Source organism: Scyliorhinus torazame, chromosome 6 (genome assembly GCF_047496885.1).
Source record: "Scyliorhinus torazame isolate Kashiwa2021f chromosome 6, sScyTor2.1, whole genome shotgun sequence".
Classification (NCBI taxonomy): domain Eukaryota; kingdom Metazoa; phylum Chordata; class Chondrichthyes; order Carcharhiniformes; family Scyliorhinidae; genus Scyliorhinus; species Scyliorhinus torazame.
The window spans coordinates 68,064,812-68,090,039 of NC_092712.1; positions in this window are offsets into that span (position 1 = coordinate 68,064,812).

The following is a 25,228-nucleotide window of genomic DNA, read 5'->3' on the forward strand; positions in this document are numbered from 1 at the left end:
TGGACAGGCAGGGAGTGAATGGCTGGTGGAAATCTTGGCACATTTAATGTGGAGGCAAATTAAAACTGGGGTAGGGGCGAGGTGGTGAATTTAATCGCCAGGTGCCCTCTGCTAATTCCTTTGACTTTCAAAGTGAATGCCATTTACTTCTTAAAACAACTAAAAATACAAAAGACAGTTTTTAATTTTTATATATAGAAGAATTCACTTGCCTCAAAAATGGTTAGGAAGAAAAATAATTTAGCACTAAATCTTATCTGGCAATAAACAGTGAGTGATTTAAAATTCCATTCTTTGTTTCCGTCGCTGACCATTAATAAAGGAATCTTGTGCTATTCCTCACAGGCTGTGTCTTTATGTGACATACATAATCGTGCTAATAATGTCAGGCTCGTCTGAAATAAAGCTGCAAAAATTCATTCCAGGTCATTTCAACTCAATGCATTTCACAACAAAACATCCTCCTCACCTTACCTCTTGCTCTTGTGTGCAATTGTTTTCACTCTGTCTTCTGGTAACCCATCCAATTGTCATTCAAGACGGTTACTCCTTTCATGATTTTGAAACCTCGATTAACACTCCACTTAAACTTGTCAGCTCGAAGGACAACAAACGTATCTTCTCCTCTGGACCCTCACCAAGCCCTTGACATCCTTCACAGAGTATGGTGCCGAGAATTGGATGCAATACGCAAGATGCGGTCCGGCCAGTGATTAATAATTAAAAGGAAAGATTTTACATTTTTCCACTGGCAGGTTTGAAGGTTGGGGAGGGGGGGCAATCTTGTGGCCAACCTACCTGCCACCTATTCACTCTCTCCTGATCCACCACAATGTTACCAGCAACAACGGTGGCCTTGGTGCCAGTGAGCCAATTGAAGCCACTAAGTGGGTAATTAATGTCCATTTAAGGGGCTCACCAGTCCACCACCGGGATTTATCTGGCAGGGGGAGAGGTCCATGCCAAACGGCCAGCCTGGCGGTAGTGGGGAATGGAGTAGTCACTCCTTAATAGGCTCCCTCGGCCCATCAGAGCCCTCCCCTCTTCCCACCCCATACAGCCCGCAAAAGTCCCCTCTTCCGTTGACCTCTCAAAACCCGGTCCTCAACCACCCCCGTAGTTAGGGTCAGACAAGACTCCCAAATACTTACAAAGTCACAATCCAGCGCAACTCACTTCCTCAAGTCCCAAATGCAGTACCAGCAGTGACCACTACTCGCAATGGCACTGCTGCCAGCCTCTGATTGGCCGGCAATTCACTGTGGTGTGTCTTCCCATTCCTGAGGGGTGAAAATCCCGCCTCCAGTCTATTAAGAGCTAATCAACTGGGCTAGACATTTGTCTGCTGGGCAGACTCTCCACCGACCTTTTAACCAGCAGGACAGGACCACATGTGAAATCCAGCACAAAGTTTCCATTCGACTCTTTATTTTTAATAATATACACACAAGATGTTATAGCCGGTCATTTCTCTTTGCAGGAGTTGACTGATCCGCTCTGTATTTCTAGCATTTTTATTTTATTTCTCATCTCTTGTATTTGTATTTAGGTTGGAATTATATTGCATGAAGTGTTTTTTTGGTTTTGCATTGACTCAATAAAATTGCACGAATAAAATGGATTTGGATCAGAGTCACACATTTGCATTTCCATTTGTTCCATCAGGATGGGAGCTAGACATCCAAAGGTTTCGTACCGCAGCTGGTTCACATGTCAACAATGCACTGGTAGCAGCTGTCACGGACTTCCTCGAACACAATGCAGTGCTTGGTCCAGTGACGAGGGAAAACGTTTCAAAAACAATTCTTGAACACTTCCGAAAGCTGGAGACTGTGTATGGTGAAACTGTCCATGAATCAGCAGTTTGACATTTAGCTTGAGAGCTTGCCATGTCTCAAAGTTTATTGAAATTATCCATAGAATCCCTAAAGTGCAGAAAGAGGCAATTCAGCCCATCGAGTCTGCACCGACCCTCTGAAAGAGCACCCTGCCTAGGCCCACTGTGCGCCCCATCCCCGCAACTCCACCTAACTTGCACATCTTTGGACACTATGGACAATTTATCATGGCCAATCCCCCTAACCTGCACATCTTCGGACTGTGGGAGAAAACCGGAGCACCCGGAAGAAACCATGCAGACACGGGAGAACGTGCAAACTCCACGCAGACAGTGGCCCAAGACCTGAATCGAACCCGGGTCCCCGGCGCTGTGAGGCAGCAGTGCTAATCACTTTACCATTGTGCCACCAAATTATGTAACGGTCCAAAGGTAAAAGAAAAATAAGTACAGGATACATAGGCCGGCAGATCATTCCTTCATCTATCTACATTGTGTGGTAAACTGTGGCACATACCCATTGATATGCTGAATGATCAAGCCAAACTTGGTCATCAAGCCTGTTAATTAAAACTCCTCTGTGGGTGTTGCTCAGCATCAGTGGTCCTGAGGTTTTGTACTTGATCATCAGAAGTATTGAGTGTGGGCTATGAGCTAGGAGACAGGAGGACATGGTCTAATGGGAACAGGAGAGGCCCAGGCCAACAGCAGCCAAGGTTCAAATTAAGACAATTCTTTGAAAACCATAACGGCCCACTGCATTTGAAAAATGCCTAAAAGTAAGACTTTCATTTAGATAGTACCTATCGTGACCTCAGGATATTCCAAAGTACTTTACAATTATTGATGCAAATGAAGGAGCCGATTTGCATTCACCAAATTCCCACATACAGCAATGTGGCAATGGCCAAATAAGTCATGTTAGTTGAGGGTAAATGTTGGCCAAGATATTAGAGATATCTCCCCTACTCTTCTGTAAAATGTTGCCATGGGATCTTTAACATCCTCCTTAGAGATCAGATGGAGCCTCAGTTTAGTGTCTCCTGAAAGACAGCACTTTCGATAGTGCAGCCAGCACTCCCTTAATACACACTCAACTGCACTCAAGGGTAGGATTTTCCCACGGGCATGAAAATATACATATATGCTATATATCCATCAGTCTGGTTACCTTATAACATTTTTTTCCCCCATTTTTCAAAATGGACAATTGTAGGCATTGTAAAATGGCTCCAGCTGATTACATGCTGGCTTCTGGAAGTTTCTGATCATCTCACGCCCCCTGGAATGTAATGTTCCTTGCATCATATAAATGTTTCAGCACAATGGATTAGCCATTGGGATGTCTGCCCCAACCCGCTATGGACAAAGGCAGCTAAAGGTCCTGCTGTTATCTGCTCCAAAACACAATGGGTTTCAACTAGAGGCCTTGGTGGTCAAATAACTTAACTTGAAACCACCCAGTCACATGAGTGAAACTTGAGCGATCTGAACTCCTTTAACAGACAATTTTTGGATTTTATATTCAATTACCGGTCTGACCTCAGAAGAGGCGCAGGATGCCAGGCAAGCAGCTTGTCTCTGTTTACTATTTACTGTCTCACAGATAGCAACAGAAAGAGCCCATGTTCACGCTTAAAATTGCCTGGTCTTCATCTACACTGTAAACTGCTGAAACATTGGGAAATCCTGTATCTGTGCGTTCAAGACTAATTCATCGCTACTTGTCTTCCCTCTGTAGCGCACAATGACTTACGAGAGAGGCGAGTAGAGATGAAGTTGATGATGCTTTATTAAGCGAAACTTGTCCCCAGCAGTTCAGCAACAGAATGGAGCGGCGGGGAGAAGCTCGGGTTCTTATACTCCGCCTTCAGGGCGGAGCCAGGAGTCAACAGCCAACCAGGACACGGGATCTGTCAGCCAATAACATCATGGCTTCACAGTCCCACATGACCCCTAATACATACTACCACATTCACCCCTTGTTAAAAATGAACCCGGCGGGGTGGTGGTTCGCATGGTGGTAGGGGTTTACAAGGCTGGTCCTGGGAGGAAAATTTTGGGCATGTCATTACAGTTTTAGCCCCACACTGGGCTTTGTACAAGGTTTGTGAAACTATTTACAATATTAGTAAGGGAAAATTTTTTGTTACAGTCCAACAACATTCTTGGTGTCACGCCGATGCCACGAGTCGAGCGAGCGGTCTGGTCTTCCTCGTCGATCACCTCAGCCCCGGTGGTGGTGCAGGTGCTTGTTCCGGCGTTGTCGCCTCCGGGAGCGTTTAGGTGTTTGTTCCTGTTTCACTCCTGGGCGGACACGGGAGGAGGACCGATCCTCCCGGGAAGGGGGCGGTCGCGGGGTGCGCCGGTGGCAGGGAGGGGGTGATCGGTGTCGGGGGGGGGTGTGTGTTGCCGGCGGGCGCCAGATCTCGCAGGGAGACCGTGTCCTGTCGGCCGTTGGGGTACGCCACGTAGGCGTACTGCGGGTTCGCGTGGAGGAGGTGAACCCTCTCAGCCAACGGGTCCGACTTGTGCGCCCGCACATGTTTCTGGAGCAAGATGGGTCCTGGGGCTGCCAGCCAGGTCGGCAGCGACGTTCCGGAGGAGGACTTCCTGGGGAAGACAAGGAGGCGCTCATGAGGCGTTTGGTTAGTGGTGGTACACAGCAGCGACCGGATGGAGTGGAGAGCGTCCGGGAGGACCTCCTGCCACCGGGAAACTGGGAGATCCCTGGACCGTAGGGCCAGTAGGACGGTCTTCCAGACTGTGCCGTTCTCCCTCTCTACTTGCCCGTTCCCCCGGGGGTTGTAGCTGGTCGTCCTGCTCGAGGCTATACCCTTGCTGAGCAGGAACTGGCGCAGCTCGTCACTCATGAAGGAGGACCCCCTGTCGCTATGGATATATGCGGGGCAACCGAACAGTGTGAATATGGTGCTAAGGGCTTTAATGACTGTGGCCGCTGTCATGTCGGGGCAGGGGATGGCGAAGGGGAAACGGGAGTACTCGTCCACCACGTTCAGGAAGTATGTGTTGCGGTCGGTGGAGGGGAGGGGCCCTTTGAAATCCAGATTGAGGCGTTCAAAGGGGCGGGAAGCCTTGATCAGGTGCGCTTTATCCGGCCTGAAAAAGTGCGGTTTGCACTCCGCGCAGATGTGGCAGTTCCTGGTGACTGTACGGACCTCCTCCACAGCGTAGGGGAGGTTGCGGGACTTTATAAAATGGTAGAACCGAGTGACCCCCGGGTGGCAGAGGTCCTCGTGGAGGGCTTGGAGATGGTCTATTTGTGCGTTGGCACATGTGCCGCGGGATAGGGCATCGGACGGCTCGTTCAGCTTTCCGGGACGGTACAAGATCTCGTAGTTGAAGGTGGAGAGCTCGATCCTCCACCTTAAGATCTTGTCATTTTTAATTTTGCCCCGCTGTGCATTATCGAACATGAATGCTACCGACCGTTGGTCGGTGAGGAGAGTGAATCTCCTGCCGGCCAGGTAATGCCTCCAATGTCGCACAGCTTCCACTATGGCTTGGGCTTCCTTTTCCACTGAGGAGTGGCGGATTTCTGAGGCGTGGAGGGTTCGGGAGAAAAAGGCCACCGGTCTGCCCGCTTGGTTAAGGGTGGCCGCCAGAGCTACGTCGGATGCGTCGCTCTCGACCTGGAAGAGGAGGGACTCATCGATGGCGCGCATCGTGGCCTTTGCGATATCCGCTTTGATGCGGCTGAAGGCCTGGCGAGCCTCTGTCGACAGGGGGAAGGTAGTGGTCTGTATTAGCGGGCGGGCCTTGTCTGCATACTGGGAGACCCACTGGGCGTAATATGAAAAGAACCCCAGGCAACGTTTCAGGGCTTTGGAGCAGTGGGGGAGGGGAAATTCCATGAGGGGGCGCATGCGTTCGGGGTCGGGGCCTATTATCCCATTGTGCACTACGTATCCCAGGATGGCCAGCCAGTTTGTGCTAAAAACGCACTTTTCCTCGTTGTATGTGAGGTTCAAGGCGTTAGCGGTCTGGAGGAATTTTTGGAGATTGGCGACGTAGTCCTGCTGATCGTGGCCGCAGATGGTTACGTTGTCGAGATACGGGAACGTGGCCTGCAACCCGTGCTGGTCAACCATTCGGTCCATCTCCCGTTGAAAGACCGAGACCCCGTTCGTGACACCAAATGGGACCCTTAGGAAGTGGTATAGACGCCCGTCTGCCTCGAAGGCTATGTACTTTCGGTCACCTGGGCGGATGGGGAGCTGGTGGTAGGCGGACTTGAGGTCCACGGTGGAGAAAACCTTATACTGGGCAATCCGATTTACCATGTCGGATATGCGGGGGAGAGGGTACGCATCTAGCTGTGTGTACCTGTTGATGGTCTGGAAATAGTCTATGACCATACTTTGCTTTTCCCCGGTCTTTACTACTACCACCTGGGCTCGCCAGGGACTATTGCTGGCCTGGATTATGCCTTCCTTCAGCAACCGCTGGACTTCAGACCGAATAAATATCCGGTCCTGGGCGCTGTACCGTCTGCTCCTAGTGGCGACGGGCTTGCAATCCGGGGTGAGGTTTGCAAACAAGGACGGCGGTTCAACCTTGAGAGTTGCGAGGCCGCAGATAGTGAGTGGGGGTATTGGGCCGCCGAATTGAAATGTTAGGCTCTGCAGGTTACACTGGAAATCTAATCCCAGTAATGTGGGTGCGCAGAGTTGGGGAAGGACGTAGAGCCTGTAGTTTTTAAACTCCCTCCCTTGCACCATTAGGTTCGCGATGCAGAACCCCTTGATCTCTACAGAGTGGGATCCTGCAGCTTGGGAAATCTTTTGCGTACTTGGATGGATGGTCAGAAAACAGCGTCTTACCGTGTCGGGGTGAATTAAACTTTCGGTGCTCCCGGAGTCGATCAGGCATGGTGTCTCGTGTCTGTTGATCAGCACCGTTGTTGTCGTCGTCTGGAGCGTCCGGGGCCGTGATTGATCCAGTGTCACCGAAGCCAGTCATGGTCGTAGTGTCTCGGCATCTTCTTCGGACCCCGTGGAGCCGTCGATGCTGGGGTCCTTTGTTGTCATCCAAGATGGCGGCGTCCATGAATCGCACGCGGCCGGGGGTGGACAAAATGTCCGCCCCCATGGATCGCACGTGGCTGGGGAGTCACAAGATAGCGGCGCCCATCCTCCCCTCATGGTGGCCGGGACCCAAAATGGCGGCGCCCGCGGGTCGCACATGGGGCGCTGGGGGGGGTTGGGGAGCGTTTGGGATGCGCTGGGCTCATTCTTCTCCGGGGATTGCGGCGACCCCCCCGGGACCGGCACACAGCCGCGTAATGGCCCTTCTTGCCGCAGCTTTTGCAAATAGCTGCGCGGGCCGGGCAGCGCTGCCGGGGGTGTTTCGCTTGCCCGCAGAAATAGCAGCGGGCCCCCCCGGGATGATCTGGCGCTTTAACCGCGCAAGCCTGTGAGGGAGGGGGTGGGGTTTGTCGCGAAGGGGGTCCACGGAGCCCAAGGGGCTGCCGCGCGGTCGGGGCCGTAGGCGCGGGCATTTTGCGAGGCCACATCTAGGGAAGCTGCAATGGCCCGTGCCTCGGAGAGTCCTAGAGACTCTTTTTCTAAAAGTCTTTGGCGGATTTGGGGAGAGTTCATACCTGCCACAAACGCATCGCGGATTAGCATGACAGTGTGTTCAATCGCGTTCACCGGCGGGCAGCTGCAGCCCCGTCCCAAAATTAGCAGCGCGGCGTAGGATTCCTCTAACAATTCTCCGGGACTTTGCCGTCTCGTTGCGAGTTGGTAGCGTGCATAGACCTGGTTCACGGGGCGAACGTAGGTGCTCTTCAGTGCTGCGAGCGTCCTCTGCGTCTTCTATGAGAGGGTAAATTTCCGGGCTTACCCTCGAATGCAGGACCTGCATTTTCTGGTCTTCTGTGATCCGGCCGGGGGCCGTTCGGAGGTAGCCTTCAAAACAAGCTTGCCAGTGTTTAAAAACTGCTGCCGAGTTCGCTGCGTGGGGGCTGGTCCGCAGGCATTCCGGGGCAATCCAGAGCTCCATAGTCCTTTAAGCTCGCTTAATAAATTGTAGCTCACAATGACTTACGAGAGAGACGAGTAGAGATGAAGTCGATGAGGCTTTATTAAGCGAGACTTGTCCCCAGCAGTTCAGCAACAGAATGGAGCGGCAGGGAGAAGCTCGGGTTCTTATACTCCGCCTTCAGGGCGGAGCCAGGAGTCAACAGCCAACCAAGACCCGGGATCTGTCAGCCAATAGTATCACGGCTTCACAGTCCCACATGACCCCTCATACATACTACCACACCCTCATCATGGAAGTCCTCGCTACTGGAAAGGTGGATCACCCTGCTACCATAAGCCTACTACCATTGAGGGCGGCAAGGTAGCACAGTGGTTAGCATTGGTGCTTCACAGCGCCAGGGTGCCAGGCTCGACTCCCGGCTTGGGTCATTGTCTGTGTGGAGTCTGTACGTTCTCCTTGTGTCTGCATGGGTTTTCTCCATGCGCTCCAGTTTCCTCCCAGTAGTCCCGAAAGACGTGCTGTTTGATGGATTGGACATTCTGGATTCTCCCTCTATGTACCCGAACAGGCACCAGAACGGGCCCACTAGGGGATTTTCACAGTAACTTCATTGCAGTGTTAATGTCACCCTACTTGTGACAATAAAGATTATTACCCTCCAAAGAAATTTGCCATTGGAATTTGCTTCTGGACTCACAAAAAACCATAACGCTTATTTTTATTGTGGTCTTGCCCTGCACCCTCTACTTCCCCTTTTCCTTCTATTATTGCAGAAATGTAAAAAGGCCGGAAGTTGCAAAATCCCTTTCCCGCATTTCACCTTATCTCATGTTTTCTGCGAGGGCTATTCATAGAGGATTGGAACATTCCACACTGAAGGGTTGAGGAAAAGGCACCACCACTTCTAAAGGCGGAAATTAAAAATCAAAAACACTTCTGTTTACAGACAGGTAGTGAGTGAGAAGAGAACTCAAGGCTGCTCCTATCATTACACATTTAAGATGCCTACTTGAGCCATGCAAGACCATTGTATATTTATGTCACTCAGGATCCTGTCAAACAACATTTTAGAATGGGGTGGGGCGGGGCAGAGTGGGATGGCTGTGTTGAGAGTGCAGAGGGGGCTCGGTGGTAGGGAGAATGGGATCCCACAGCAGACATGCCGGGCGTTACTCTCCGCCGGCGGGAGTCTCCGTTTTGCCGACGCCCGGGGGTTTCCCGACGGCGTGGGGCTGCCCCACAATGGGAAACCCCATTGACTGGCCGGTGTAACGGAGCATCCCGCCGGCGGGTCGGGGCAGAAATGTGGCGGGGCGGGATGGAGAATTTCGCTCCCCGTAGCTGAAAAGGACCAAAGCTAAACTTCTCCAGTTCAATTTAAACTTCCCCTTTTTAGACCTGTGTCTGCTCCTTCAGAGCGTCGGTGTAAACCTTCTTTTCCTGGACTCTCACTTCATGAACCCCTGGCTGCCCATGATAAAGCCAAGAGTTACACAGAGCCAAAGAGTCACCTCCCTCCTCACCCCCTATCAACACTGCACTTACCATAGAGCTGCCCAACAGTCAGCCTCTCACCGGTTTCCCAGCCATTTTGGTTGGAAAGTCAGCCAGTGACAGGTTAAGGAAGACCTGCCATTAAAATCAACTGGATCACCCAATGCTGGTCCCAGATGGATCAGCCGCATTCCCGCCTGAGAATTAAAATCTCCACTATTGTTGCAACAGAGCGGAAGAGGTTTTCGGTGATTATTATATTTATTTTGAAATTCATGGAGCAGAAACAGGGAGTGGTGGGAAAAAATACAATTCAAAATAATGTTATTTCTAGCTCAGAGATGCCTTTCAGGCATATAATTAGACACACCTCTACCTTGTTTATATTGCTACTGCTTTGGTGTAGCTCTGCAATATACTTTAACTCTCTATACGTTGGAATTTACTTTGCGTTTGTAAGATGGCTGAAAGATCCTCACTGCAACTGTTTTTCGTCAATATTTTCAATTTTGCTAGTTAAGGGTGTGCTGAGGAGCCAGAATAAATGATAGCCTGTAACACTCAGCACCACCAGAGGTCACATTTACATGTGAAGCTCTCCAGTTTTGCCAATATGTGAAAAGTATACCGACTGAAGAGCTACTACCTGTCACAGGTGCTACTAGCACTGACTAGTTTACTTTATGAGTGATACCATTGCAAACGGCAACTCAGAAATTGTCACCCAACATGGATTGGAGAGTCATTAAGGGGGTAATTGAATAGGAGCCGGGACAGGTAGAATAGGACAAACCAGGGATAAGCTCATGGTAGGGCAGCATTCCAGTCCTGACTCAAGGGCGTGGATGGATATCTCCAGGTTGCAACCAATAATGCTTAGGGCTACCTGCCAGGGAGCATAATGTCAAACAATATGACGATCCAGCTCCAATCTCTATGGGTCATTGTGTAAGGTATTGAAACAATACAATGAGCAAAAAAGAATGTGCTCACCTCTGTGAATTTTAATCGGGCCTTCAGAGAACATTTGTTAAATGTAAGGTTCAGGCGGCTCAGACTCTGGGTTCCAACATCTCCTCCAGGTTGCAAAGCATGAGGAATACAGGCTTCTAAACCATTCCCGAGCTACGATTACACAGAAAAGTGTTTCTCTGTAACACCTGGTCCAATCCTCAATCATCTTCAATACCCCCTCCCCTTTCTGTGGCACCTTCCATTGCAAGTGTAAGAGATGAAACATCTATCCTTTTACCTCCAACCTTCTCACTGCCCAAGGCCACAAACCCTTCCTTGGGGAGTTAGCAGCTATTGCTGTTGATTCTGCTGCTCCCCGTTTATACCTTCTGTGAACCCATCTTTTACAAACATACAAAATAGGAGAAGAATTACGCCATTCGACCCTTCAAGCCTGCTCCTTCATACAACGCTCATGGCTGATCCGTTTCTGTTTCAAGTTCTACATTCCCATCTACCCCCGATAAGCTTTGATTCCCTTGCCTAACAAGAATCTATCTACCGCTGCCTTAGTGGCCGCGCCCCCACCATCTTCCAAAGCCACACAGCCCTCTGAAAGGAAAGCTTTACCCTCATCTCCGTCCTATTTGGGCAACCACCTATTTGTGCCCCTTAGTTCTTGATGCACAATCAATACGCTTGAGTCCACGTGGAGTCATATCGATTCAGCTTTAATCAGATAGAACTGTACCCAGCAGCGAAGTTACAGAAGTGAAGGCTGCTGGGACGGCACAGGTTCTTAAACCCCGCCTCTCAGGGCGGGGCTATGTACATTGCCCAATGGTAGACCCCGTGGTCTAGCCAATGGGTATTCCTCTCTCTGGTACCGCAATACCTCACCCTCAAGAGGAAATGTCTCTTCCATGTCCTCCTCGACCATTCAAAATCTTATAAACTTCAATCAAGTCACCCCTCACTCCTCTAAACTCCAGTGGACAGATAGCGCAGTCGGTCTAATCTCATTAAACACCCCATTCAATCCAGGTATCAATCTAGTAAACATCATCTGAACTACCTCCTTCCTTAAATAAGGAGACCAAAACTGCACTTGGTATTTGAGATGTGGCTCATCAATACTTGATACAACTGAAGCATAACGTCCTTCCTTTAATTTCAATTCCTCTGATAATGATATATCTTCAATTCACCGAGAGGCAGAGAGAGCGAGTGAACATTAGGCTTTATTAATCATGAACTTGCCTAGCCAGAGTCGGTTGTTCAGATGAATGCCGGCCACAGGCGGCCGGTCTATATATGGCCCCGGTGAGGACGGAGCCAGAGGCAGAGCCCACCGGGGTTACAGTACAGTAGCTGGAAGCAGCTCGTATCACCACTTCCAGGTCATAGGTCATAGGTTGGTGACCACAGAGTGGTGAGGCCATGGAATGCCCTACCTGCAACAGTAGTGAACTCGCCAACATTTATTGGATAAGCATATGGATGATAATGGCATAGTGTAGGTTAGATGGCTTTTGTTTCGGTGCAACATCATGGGCCGAAGGACCTGTACTGCGCTGTATCGTTCTATGTTCTATGTTACAGTATCATACATGCATTAGGTGAATACATTCACCACATTCACCCCCTGTTCAAAAAATCAAGTCCAGCGGGGGTGATGTGGGGTCATTACATATTCAGTCTATCTGGAGGCCGGATCGTTCTCTTCGACCTCCTCAGCTTTGGCAGTGCGACGGGCACGGTTGTTGCAGGTGGTGACTCCAGGGGCGTGTTGTCTGGAGCTTGAGCCTCAGTGTCGGAGATGGTTGGGGTGTGGGGGTAAGCAGGGGGGTGATGGGTGGCGGCAGTGTCGGCGCAGAACAATACAGAAGACCCAGGGAAGCGTACGGGTGCTCGGGGTGGCGGCGGGCAGCGGGGAGGGGGGCGCGTTGGCAGGGGAACCAGCTGCCGCCAGGTCCCGTAGGGAGACCGTATCTTGCTGTCCGTCCTGGTGCGCGATGTAAGCATACTGGGGGTTGGCGTGGAGCAGCAGGACCCTCTCGACCAGGGGGTCGGTCTTATGGCTCCTCATGTTCCCCCGGAGAAGGACAGGTCCCGGAGTTGTCAGCCAAGATGGAAGCGAGACCCCAGAGATGGACCTCCTGGGGAAGATAAACAAATGATCGTGAGGGGTCCCGTTCGTGGCTGTGCAGAGGAGTGATCTGATGGAGTGGAGGGCGTCGGGGAGGACCTCCTGCCAGCGGGGGATCGGGAGACTTCTAGACCTGAGGGCCAGGAGAACGGCCTTCCATACCGTCGTGTTCTCCCTCTCCACCTGCCCGTTTCCCTGTGGGTTATAGTTCATAGTCCTGCTCGAGGCGATGCCTTTGCTGAACAGGTACTGACGTAGCTCATCGCTCATGAACGATGTGCCCCGGTCGCTGTGGACATAGGTAGGGAAACCGAACAGTGTGAAGATGCTGTGCAGTGCCTTTATTACAGTGGCCGAGGTCATGTCGGGCAGGGGACAGCGAAGGGGAAGCGGGAGTACTCATCGATGACGGTGAGGAAGTATATATTACGGTTGGTGGAGGGGAGGGACCCTTTAAAGTAAATGCTTAGGCGCTCAAAGGGCCGGGAAGCCTTGACCAGGTGGGCCTTGGCTAGCCGGTAGAAGTGCGGTTTGCACTCCTTGCAAAATTGGCAGTCCCTGGTCATTGCCTTGACCTCCTCGGTGGAAAAGGGCAGATTGCGGGCCTTAATGAAGTGGGTAAGCCGGGTGAGCCCCGGATGGCAGAGGCCATTGTGGATAGCCCGAAGTCAGTCATCTTGCGCGCTGGCGCATCTGGGGGCTCGTTGAGCTTCCCAGAACGATACTTGATATCGTAATTGTAGGTGGAGAGTTTGATCCTCCATCTCAAGATTTTGTCATTTTTTAATTTTGCCCCGTTGTGCGTTGTCAAACATGAAGGCGACTGACCGCTGGTCGGTGAGGAGGGTGAACCTCCTACCGGCTAGGGAGTGCCTCCAGTGCCGCACGGCTTCCACTATGGCTTGTGCTTCCTTCTCGACCGAGGGGTGTCGAATTTCGGAAGCGTAGAGGGTCCTAGAGAAGAATACTACTGTCCTGCCCGCCTGGTTGAGTGTGGCGGCCAGTGCGATGTCTGACGCATCGCTCTCTACCTGAAAGGGGATGGACTCATCCACCGCGTACATAGCGGCATTGGTGATGTCGGCCTTGATGCGGCTGAAGGCCGAGCGAGCCTCATCCGTCAGGGGAAATCTGGTAGTTTGAATAAGAGGGCGGACTTTGGCCGCATAGTTGGGGAGCCACTGGGCGTAGTATGAGAACAGCCCCAGGCATCGTTTTAGGGCCATGAGGCTGTGGGGAGGGGGGAGTTCTGTGAGGGGGTGCATACGGTCGGGGTCGGGCCCTAGGACTCTGTTCTCCATGACGTAGCCGAGGATGGCTAGTCGGGTAGTACGGAAGACGCACGTTTCTTTATTGTATGTGAGATTGAGGGATTGGGCGGCCTGGAGAAACCTCTGAAGGTTGGCATCATGGTCCTGCTGATCATGGCCTCAGATGGTCACATTGTCCAAGTACGGGTATGTAGCCCACAAACTGTACTGGTCCACCATTCGGTCCATCGTTCTCTGAAAGACCGAGACCCTATTAGTGACACCGAAGGGGACTCTGAGGAAGTGGAAGAGTCGGCCGGCTGCTTCAAAGGCAGGAATTCGTCCAGGCGGATTGGGAGCTGGTGGTAGGCCGACTTCAGATCGACTGTTGAGAACACACGGTACTGCGTGATCTGGTTGACCATCTCTACTATGTGGGGGAGGGGGTACGCATCCAGTTGGTTAAACCTGTTAATGGTCTGGCTGTAGTCCACAACCATCCAGTTCTTTTCCCCGGTCCGGACGACCATCACTTGCGCTCCCCAGGGGTTGTTGCTGGCCTCGATGATCGCTTCACTCAACAGTCGCTGGACCTCCGACTTGATAAACATCATGTCTTGGGAACTGTACCGCCTGCTCCTGGTGGCGATGGGCTTGCAGTCAGGAGTGAGGTTCGCAAAGAGTGAAGGGTGGGAGACCTTGAGGGTCGCGAGGCAGCACACTGTGAGGGGGGTACAAGGGTCCGCCGAACAGTAAGGTCAGGCTTTGGTGATTACATTCAAAGTCCAATCCGAGCAGTCGGGGGGGGGGGGGGGGGCGCAGAGGTGGGGAGGCCGTAGAGCTTAAAACGAGCGTACTCTGCACCCTGCATCGCGAGATTGGCGATACAATACCCCTGGACCTGAACCGAATGAGACCCGGAGGCAAGGGAGATTGTTTGGGAGGCTGGGTAGGTGTGGAGGGAGCAGCGCCTTACCATGTCAGGGTGGACAAAGCTCTCCATGTTCCCGCAGTCGAAAAGACAGGGAGTCTCGTGCCCGTTTACCCGGACGACAACCATGGAGTTCTTCAGCTGTTTCGGCTGCGACTGGTCGAGAGTGACTACGCCCAGCTGCGGGTAGCCTGTGTGGTCGGTGGAATCACAAGATCGCGGACCCCATGAATCGCACGTGTTGGACTGGGGCGAAGATGGCGACCAAGATGGCCGCCCCATCAGTCGCAAGTGTTGGTCGGTGCCAGAGCCGACGGCCAAGATGGCGGCCCCCATGAGTCGCACGTGTCGGTCGGTGTTGGGGCCGGTGACCATGTGGCGGCCCCCACGAGTCGCACGATGATGACGCATCTGACGGGGGCGTTCCAGGCAGGCACGCAGCCACATTGCGGGGTCTGTGGGGCTGCGAGTCCATGAGTCGGGCCTGGTGCGTTTTCGATTTCTGAGCCTTAGGTCTGCCCAGACAGACTCTAGCGAAGTGCCCCTTTTTCCCACAGTCGCTGCACATCGCTGTACGGGCTGGGCAATGATGCCGGGGGTGTTGGCCCTGGCCGCAGAAGTAGCACTGCGGTTTCCCGGGCTGGGCTGGCTGACGCGCGGCGCAGACCTGCCACGTAGTCGGGTCCGATGGGGGCCGCGACGAGGGTGTCCACGAGGGGTTCGCCAGGCATGCGGGGAACGCACTGAGGTTCTGGTAGGCCACCTCTAGCTTTACCGTGTCCCGCAGGTCGGAGGTCCCGTTTTCCAGCAGGTGCTGCCTGATGTAGTTCGAGCGGACCCCCGCCACGTAGGTGTCCTGGATCTGTGAGTTCATGTGTTCCTCCGCCGTCACATCTCTGTGGTTGTCGGTATTAGGGGCATTACGGTACCCTGAATAATGCTGTAAGTCCATTGGTGTGGGAGGTACCTGAGACTGCTATTTCATTGGTGAAGCCTGCCTGCTGGTTCCATCCAGTAAGGCGGAGTATAAGAGCCTGTGTCTCCCCAGCAGCTGCATTCTGTACCTGCGCTACTGGGGGAACCATCTAGTCCAATGAAGCCTTCAATTGTCTCCAATCTCGCTTCAGGAGTTATTGATTGAGCATCAATTTATTGTACTAGATTTTAAAGAATGGAGTTCCGAAACAAGCCGGAGTGTCTGCAACTCAACCCCCACGTGGCAAACTTAGTGGCAACCTTCAAACACTGGCTGGCGTGCTTCAAAGGGTACCTCAGGACGGCCACGACTGAATCTACGGAGGACCAGAAACTGCAAGTTCTCCACTCGAGGGTGAGCCCAGAGATGTACACCCTCATCGAGGATGCGGACGATTTCGAGGCCGCAATGACCTCGCTGAAAGGACACTATATTCGCCCAGTAATCCAGGTCTACGCCCGACATCTGCTAGCGATGAGGTGACAAATCCCCTAGGATTTGCTGGAGGAGTTCTACCGTGCGCTCCTGGTGTTAGGGAGGAACTGTGACTGCCCGCAAGTTTCGGCCAGCGACCATACAGAACTTTTGATCTGGGACGCTTTCGTTGCAGGTATGCTGTCCTCCCAAATCCACCAGCGATTGCTGGAGAAAGAGACATTAGGCCTCAAGGAGGCACGGGCTCTTGCTAGGTCCCTGGATGTGACCTCCCGAAACACCCGCGCTTACGTCCCTGACCACGCAGCAGCCCCTTGGGCAGCGTGGAACCCCCCCGCGGCCGACTCCGAGGCATCCCCCATCCTCCACAAGCTTGTGCTGTGAGACTGCCAGGCAACCCCGGGGAGCCCCGCTGCTATTTTTGCGGGCAAGCCAAGCACCCCCGGCAGCGCTGCCCGGCCCGCTCATTCATCTGCAAAGGGTGCGGCAAAAAGGGCCATTTCGTGGCAGTATGCTAGGCCCGGGTGATCACTGCGATCTCTGGGGGTGAACCGGGACTGCCACCACAACTCTCTCCATGAGCCATGTGCAGCCAGCGGGCGCCACCATCTTCCTTCTCCAGAGCCTCATGCGGCCTCCGGGCGCTGCCATCTTGTTCCCCGGGGACCACGTGCGACGTATGGGCGCCGCCATCTTGTACACCTCCAGCCATGTGCGACCAGTGGGCGCCGCCATCTTGGCAGGACTCTCAGGACCCCGACTCGGATGACCACACATCGCCCGAGGAAAACATCCAACTTTTGCCACGACTTGCCTCGGTGACTCTGGACCAGTCTTGGCACCGAACACTCTCGACTGCGACGATGACCGTACTCATCAATGGGCATGAAACATCCTGCCTGATCGACTCTGGGAGCACAGAGAGCTTCATACACCCCAATGCGGTAAGGAGTTGTTCTCTTCCCATCCACCCAGTTAACCAAAAAATCTCCCTGGCCTCCGGGTCTCACTCGGTAGAGATCAAAGGGTTCTGCATAGCGAACCTCACGGCCCAGGGAAGGAAGTTTAAAAATTACTGGCTCTACGTCCTTCCTCACCTCTGTGCTGCCGCGCTCCTAGGGTTAGGCTTCCAATGTAACCTCTAGAGCTTAACTTTTAAATTCGGCGGCCCTATACCCCCCTCACTGTCTGCAGCCTCGCGACCCTCAAAGTCGATCCGCCTTCCCTGTTTGCGAACCTCACCCCGGATTGCAAACCCGTCGCCACCGGGAGCAGACGGTCCCAGGACTGGACCTTCATTAGGTCGGAAGTCCAGCGGTTACTGAAGGAAGGTATTATTGAGGCTAACAACAGTCCCTGGAGAGCTCAAGTAGTGGTTGTAAAGACCGGGGAAAAGCATAGGATGGTCATCGATTATAGTCAGACCATCAACAGGTATACGCAGCTCGATGCGTACCCTCTCCCCCACATATCTGATCTGGTCAATCAGATTGCACAATACAAGGTCTTTTCCACGGTGGATCTAAAATCCGCCTACCACCAGCTCCCCATCCGCCCGGGCGACTGCAAATAGACTGCTTTCGAAGCAGATGGGTGGCTCTACCACTTCCTAAGGGTTCCCTTCGGTGTCACAAATGGAGTCTCGGTCTTCCAATGGGAGATGGACCGAATGGTTGACCGGTACGGTTTGCAGACCACGTTTCCGTACCTCGATAACGTCACCATCTGCGGCCACGACCAGGAGGACCACGACACCAACCTCCGAAGATTTCTCCATACCGCAAAAATCCTTAATCTAACCTACAACAAGGACAAATGCGTGTTCGACCGACCGTCTAGCCATCCTCGGCTACGTAGTGCATGATGGAGTTATAGGCCCAGATCCCGAAGGCATGCGCCCCCTCATGGAGTTTCCCCTCCCCCGCTGCTCCAAGGCCCTGAAACGCTGCCTGGTATTTTTTTGTATTATGCCCAGTGGGTCCCCAACTATGCGGACAAGGCCCGCCCACTAATTCAATCCACAGTTTTTCCCCTGTCGGCAGAGGCTCGCCAGGCCTTCAGCCACATCAAAGCAGACATCGCAAAGGCCACGATGCACGCAATCGACGAATCCCTTCCATTCCAAGTCGAGAGTGATGCATCCGACGTCGCTCTGGCGGCCACCCTCAACCAAGCGGGCAGGCCCGTGGCCTTCTTCTCACGCACCCTCCATGCTTCAGAAATCCGCCATTACTCAGTTAAAAAGGAGGTCCAGGCTATAGTAGAAGCTGTGCTGCACTGGAGGCATCAGCTGGCCGGCAGGAGATTCACTCTCCTCATTGACCAACAGTCGTTTGCGTTCATGTTGATAATGCACAGCGGGGCAAGATAAAGAATGATAAGATCTTACGGTGGAGGATCGAGCTCTCCACCTACAACTATAAGATCTTGTATCGTCCCGGGAAGCTAAACGAGCCTCCTGATGCCCTATCCCGTGGCACATGTGCCACCGCACAAGTCGACCGCCTTCGGGCCCTCCACGAGGACCTTTGCCAAACGGGGGGTCACTCGTTTCTTCCATTTCATTGAGAACTGCAACCTGCCCTACTTCATCGAAGAGGTCAGGAAAGCCACCAGGAACTGCCTAATCTGCGCGGAGTGCAAACCGCACTTCTACGGGCCAGAGAAAGCGCACCTGATAAAGGCTTCCCGTCCCTTTGAACGCCTTAGTATGGACTTCAAAGGGCCCCTCCCCTCCACCGACCGCAACACCTACTTCCTGAACGTGATTGACGAGTACTCCCGGTTCCCATTCGCCATTCCCTGCCCCGACATGACCGCAGCCACCGTCATAAAAGACCCCCACAGTATCTTCACGCTGTTTGGTTTCCCCGCCTACATACACAGCGATAGGGGGTCCTCTTTCATGAGCGACGAACTGCGTCAATTCCTGCTCAGCAAGGGCATCACCACGAGCAGGACGACCAGTTACAACCCCCGGGGAAACGGGCAGGTGGAGAGGGAGAACGGAACGGTCTGGAAGACCGTCCTACTGGCCCTACGGTCCAGGAATCTCCCAGTCTCCCGCTGGCAGGAGGTCCTTCCGGATGCTCTCCACTCCATCTGATCACTGCTGTGTACCACAACCAACCAAACCCCTCACGAATGACTCCTTGTCTTCCCTAGGAAGTCCTCCTCCGGGACCTCGCTCCCAACCTGGGCCCATCCTGCTCCGAAAACACGTGCGGGCGCACAAGTCAGACCCATTGGTCGAGAGGGTCCATCTCCTTCACGCTGACCCTCAATACACCTCCGTGGCGTACCTCGACGGCCAACAGGATCTGGTCTCCCTGCGGGATCTGGTGCCCGCTGGATCCCCATGAACACCTCCACCACCAACCCCACCCTCCCTCCCACCAGCGCACCCAACAGCCGCACCCTCTCCAGGTGGATCAGTCCTTCCACTGGTCCCATCTCGGGGTGATGAAGCTGCCGAAGAAGCCAAAGCCATGCTCCCGGAGCCACAAATACCCGAGCCGGCGCCTGCATCACCGCCAAAACTACGACGATCGCAGAGGACAACCAGGGCCCCCGATCGACTAATTGCTTCATTCTGACTGTAAAGAATTGCGACATGTAACGAGGCAAAACACTGTGCTAATGTATACTGGGTACCACCATAACCTCAACCTCTACCACTGTATAACGCAAGACCACCACCCCCGCCGGACTCTTTTTTTAACAGTGGGTGAATGTGGTAGTCGGTATTAGGGGTATTACGGTACCCTGAATAATGCTGTAAGACCATTGGTGTGGGAGGTACCTGAGACTGCTATTTCATTGGTGAAGCCTGCCTGCTGGTTCCGCCCAGCAAGGCGGGGTATAAGAGCCTGTGTCTCCCCAGCAGCTGCTTTCTGTAACTGCGCTGCTGGGGGAAACATCTAGTACAATAAAGCCTTCAATTATCTCCAATCTCGCTTCAGGAGTTATTGATCGAGCATCAGTCTCGATAGCTGCAGTTCCTCGTGAGTAGAGTCAGTGTTTCCAGATACTCATCCAGCGATTCTCCGGCACGTTGACGGCGAGTAGTGAGGAGGTGTCTGGCGAACACCTCATTTACGGGCTTCACGAAGTGTGCCTTGAAGGTTGGGACCGCCGCCTCGTACGTGGCCGATTTCTCGATCATTACTGAGATTCGATGGCTCACCGGAGCATGGAGGAGTCACAGCTTCAGGGTCTCCATGGGAAGCGTTGTGGAGGAGTCGAGGTAGGCCTCAAAGCATCAAAGCCAATGTTTGAATATCTCCTTGGCTTTGGATGCGCGGACGTCGAGTTCGAGCCTGTCTAGCTTTAGAGCGGCTTCCATATTGCTGGCTATGATTAATAACTTGATGTACCTTCAATTCACTGAGGAGCAGAGCGAGCGAGTGAACATTAGGCTTTGTTAATCATGAACTTGCCTAGCCAGAGTCGGTTGTACAGATGAATGCCGCCCACAGGCGGCCGGTCTATATATGGCCCCGGTGAGGGTGGAGCCAGAGGCGGAGCCCACCGGGGTTACAGTACAGTACCTGGAAGCAGCTCGTAACACCACTCCCAGGTCACAGGTCATAGGTTACAGTATCATACATGCATTAGGTGAATACATTCACCACACATAACAATGAATAACATTCTATAATAATTATCTTTATTGTCACAAGTTGGCTTACATTAACACTGCAATGAAGTTACTGTGAAAAGCCCCCAATCGCCACATTCCGGTGCCTGTTCGGGTACAGAGGGAGAATTCAGATTGTCCAAATTACCTAACAGCACGTCTTTCGGGACTTCTGGGAGGAAACCGGAGCACCCGGAGGAAACCCACGCAGACACGGGGAGAACATGCAGACTCCACACAGACAGTGACCCAAGACGGGAATTGAACCTTGGACCCTGGAGCTGTGAAGCAACAGTGCTAGCTACTGTGCTACCATGCAGCCTTCTTGATTACATGCTGTACTTGCATGCTAACCTTTTGTGACTCATGCATGAGAACACCTAAATCCCTCTGCTCCTTGGAATTCTGCAGTTGTTCTCTTTTTAAGTAATACTCTGTTTCCTTATTTAGCCCATTGCCTTGCACCATCATTCCATTTGTCACTTAATCTCATCTGATTTCCACACTATCACAAACTTCCCCTTTTTTCCTTGCACTCTCCTCTGCCCCGACTCCTCGTTCCCAACCTTTGTACTTGCTTAAAACCCTGTTGCATCTCAAAGATTTTCCAGTCTTGATGAAAGGATTTTTACCTAAAAGATTGGGCTGAATGGTACTAGCCCCCGGGAGGTAGGAAAGGGGGCAGGGTGAGGAACTGGAGAGGGCTGGGGGGGGAAGGTGGGGTGGCGAGGGGGGGGTGGGGGGGCATTGCTGGTTAACATGTTGGGATTGGGGCTGATCGGTTCCCCAACGTGGTCCCGCCATCAGGGAATTATCTTAACTGCAGAACTGGAAGGAGGACATACTGCCTGGCTCAAGAAGTCAGGTGGCCGATTTCCATGTGTAAGGGCTATGTTACACTGTCGTCATGGTGGGGTGGCTTCCCACCTGTTGGGGCAGGTTTGTACGCAGGGAAGAGGAGCTTGTGGGCAGGAAAGGCAACCCATGAACCCATGGCAACCACCAAGGGGTTTCGCCCCCGTGAGTCGTCCCTTTGAATATTTTGATTTTTTTTTTGGTCTGTCGCTGTTCTAGGTCTCTGGTCTTCTGTCAGCCTCCACAGTGATCACAGCTCCCATTGGTCTGCCGAGCTGCCACCATTCTAATTCAGCTGGCAGCACTCGTGGGCATGATGTCACTCTTTATAGAATGGCAGCCCTGCTGACAGTCAATTAACTGGTTGTTGCCCATATCACCAGCGTGATCTCCCGCTGCCCACCTGTGCGCGCCAGCGTCGGGTATTTACGGGAGTATATCCGGTACTCCACGCTAAAGTCTTGGCCAGCAGCTGTGTTTCTCTCTCCAAAGATGCTGTTTCATCGACTAAGTGTATCCACATTTTCTGTTTTTATTTCATCTTCACATAATGCCGGGCGCACATCCAGTAGACATTGGGCGCAGAGATCGCCATGTGAAATGTGAAGGCCTCGCATCTGTTTTATGAGCTTGAGCCATGAGTTATTTCTTCCCTCATGCACTATATGTCAGTGGAAAAATAATATCACTTGTCAATTTTATATGTTCTGAGTGCAATTTCAAACCTGGCTTGTTACAGGAGTATAAAAGTGGAGACAACTGAGCTGGAACAGATTGATTCTTTAGTAAGCCTTACTTAAGTTAGAACTCTGTGTTCACGTTATGATGAACGTTAATATTTATGATTAAATTAAAAGACCAATTTAAAGATAAGAACCAGCTATAGCGACACATCATATAGATAACGTATCACAGAATTGTTACTGAGCAGGAGGAGGCCATTCAGCCCACTGTGGCCGCATGGACTGTCCGAATGAGCAATCTATCTTGTACCTCTCCCCACCTTTTCATATTAACCCTGCACATTCTTCCTTTTTCGGTAAAAATCTAATTCCCTCTCGAATGCCTCGATTGAACTTTCCTGCACCAAACTCTCAGGTGGTGCATTCCAGACCTCAACACTTGCTGAGTGAAAAAGATTTTCTTCATGTCATTTTGGCTTCTTTTACCACTTACTTTAAATCTATGTCCTCTCAAGCGCAATCCTTTCATGAGTGTAAATCATTTCTCGCTGTCTACTCTGTCCAGAAACTCGCATGATTTAATAATAATAATCTTTAATATTGTCACAAGTAGGCTTACGTTACCTTTGCAATGAAGTTACTGTGAAAAGCCCCCAGTCGCCACACTCCGGCGCCTGTTCGAGTACACAGAGGGAGAATTCAGAATGTCCAGTTCACCTAACAAGCACGTCTTTCAGGACTTGTGGGAGGAAACCGGAGCACCCGGAGGAAACCCACGCAGACACGGGGAGATCGTGCAGACGCCGCACAGACAGTGACCCAAGCCATCGAACCCGAGTCCCTGGCGCTGTGAAGCAGCATTGCTAACCACTGTACTACAGTGCACGAATAGCTCTATTAAATCTCCTCTCCTTTTCATCTCAAAGGAAAGAAGTCCTAACCTCTCCAATCTACCTTCAGAACTAAAGATGGGATTTAACCATGAAAAGTATGAGGTGATGCACTTTGGAAGGAGAAATTTGACAAGGCAGTATTCAATGAATGGCATGACACTGGGAAGCTCCGAGGAACAAATGAACCTTGGCATGTTTGTAAATAGATCACTGAAGGCAGAAGGGCAGGTTTATAGGGTGGTTGAAAAGGCATATGGGGCACTTGCCTTTGTCAATCGAGGCATAGGTTACAAAAGCAGGGAGGTCATGTTTGTAATGATATGGATAATCTAAGGAGAGTAAAGGGTTAACAAGATGATGTTCATGCATCTCAACACTAAATGGCATCACTGAATAGTCTTAGAAAAGGCTGTGTCTCCAGGCATTCTGGGAGAGGCTTATGGAGAAGGATATTGCGAGGTTGAGATAGAGTGTTGATTGTATTAGAGAGACATAATAGATTACTGGAACATAGATTCAATACTGTTATTTTGTTAGATATTACTTAGTAGAGAGTGCGAACCATTTAAAGTAGTGTAAAATATACTAGCTTTATTTTAAATGCATAGCTTGATGTTCTTTGTAAACACTACGACTTTTAGCTATCTTGGAGAACTATACAAGGAACATTACAATGTTGGAGTTGTATAGGACATTTGTGAGGCCACAGCTGGAGTACTATGTGCAGTTCTGGTCGCCACATTATGGGAAGGATGTGATTCTACTGGAGGGGGTGCAGAGGAAATTCATCAGGATGTTGCCTGGGACGGAACATTTAAGTTATGAAGAGAGGTTGGATAGGTTTGGGTTGTTTTCGCTGAAGCAGAGAAGACTGAGGGGCGACCTGATCAAGGGTGGATAGGGAGTAGATGTTCCCCTTAGTTAAAGGGCCAGTCACAATGGGACACAAGTTCAAGGTGAGGGGCAGGAGGTTTAGGGGGGATGTGTGGAAATGTCCTTTTACCCAGATGGTGATGACTATCTGGAATGCACTGCCTGGGAGGGTGGTAGAGGCAGGTTACCTCGCATCGTTAAAAAGTACCTGGACGAGCACTAGGCACGTCATAACATTCAAGGCTATGGGCCAATTGTTGGCAAATGGGATTAGGCAGGTAGGTCAGGTGTTTCCCTGTACATTCTGTGATTCTGTGAAGTTCATCATCCCTGGAGCCACTCTCATGAATTGTTTCTGTACTCTCTCTGATATCATCACATCCTCTCTGTGACACTCAAAACTGGATGCAATTCTCTAGCTGAGTCTGAACCTGTGTCTTATGCAAGCTCAACGCAACCTCCTTGCTCTTGCACTGACTCAATGCCTCGATTAATAAAGCCAAGTATACTGTCGGCTTCATTAACCATTACTCAACCTATCCTCCCACTTTCAATGACTGATGCATCTAAATATACCCCCTACCATCATCTGCTCCTGCACCCCTTTTAGAGTTATGCCTTTTATTTTTTTATTGTCTATCCATGTTCTTCCTACCAAAATGAATCATTTCATATTTCTCTGCATTGACACTTGCCCACTCATTCCATCAGTTTTTCTATGTCCTGTTGAAATTCTACACGATCCACCTCACAAATTTTGTATCATCCGCAAATTTTGAAATTGTTCCCTGTACACCAAGATCTAGACCACTAACATATATCAGAAAGAGCAAGGATCCCAACACTGACCCTGAAGAACTCCACTGCACACCTTCCTCCAACCTGAAAAACATCTATTAAACACTGTGATCCTGTCAGTCAACCAATTTCGGACCCCGTCACTACAGTTCCTTTTATTCCTTGAGCTCTAACTTTGCTCACAGGTCTGCTGTATCAAGTGCCCTTTGAAAACCCATGTACCACATCAACAGCATTGTCTCATCAATCCTCTCTGTTACCTTTTGTGATAGCGCACCCCTTTAAGGGGTCATACTCCATGGACCATGTGACTGGCTTGGGGCCAATCACGTGGGAGTGCACAAAGCCCAGCCAATCAGGGGTTTGCGCGGGCCCTGCATGGACCCTAGAGCTGAAGTGTTAAGACCTGTTGAATTGTGTTCCATGCCTGTTACTTAACTGACTTATAGACA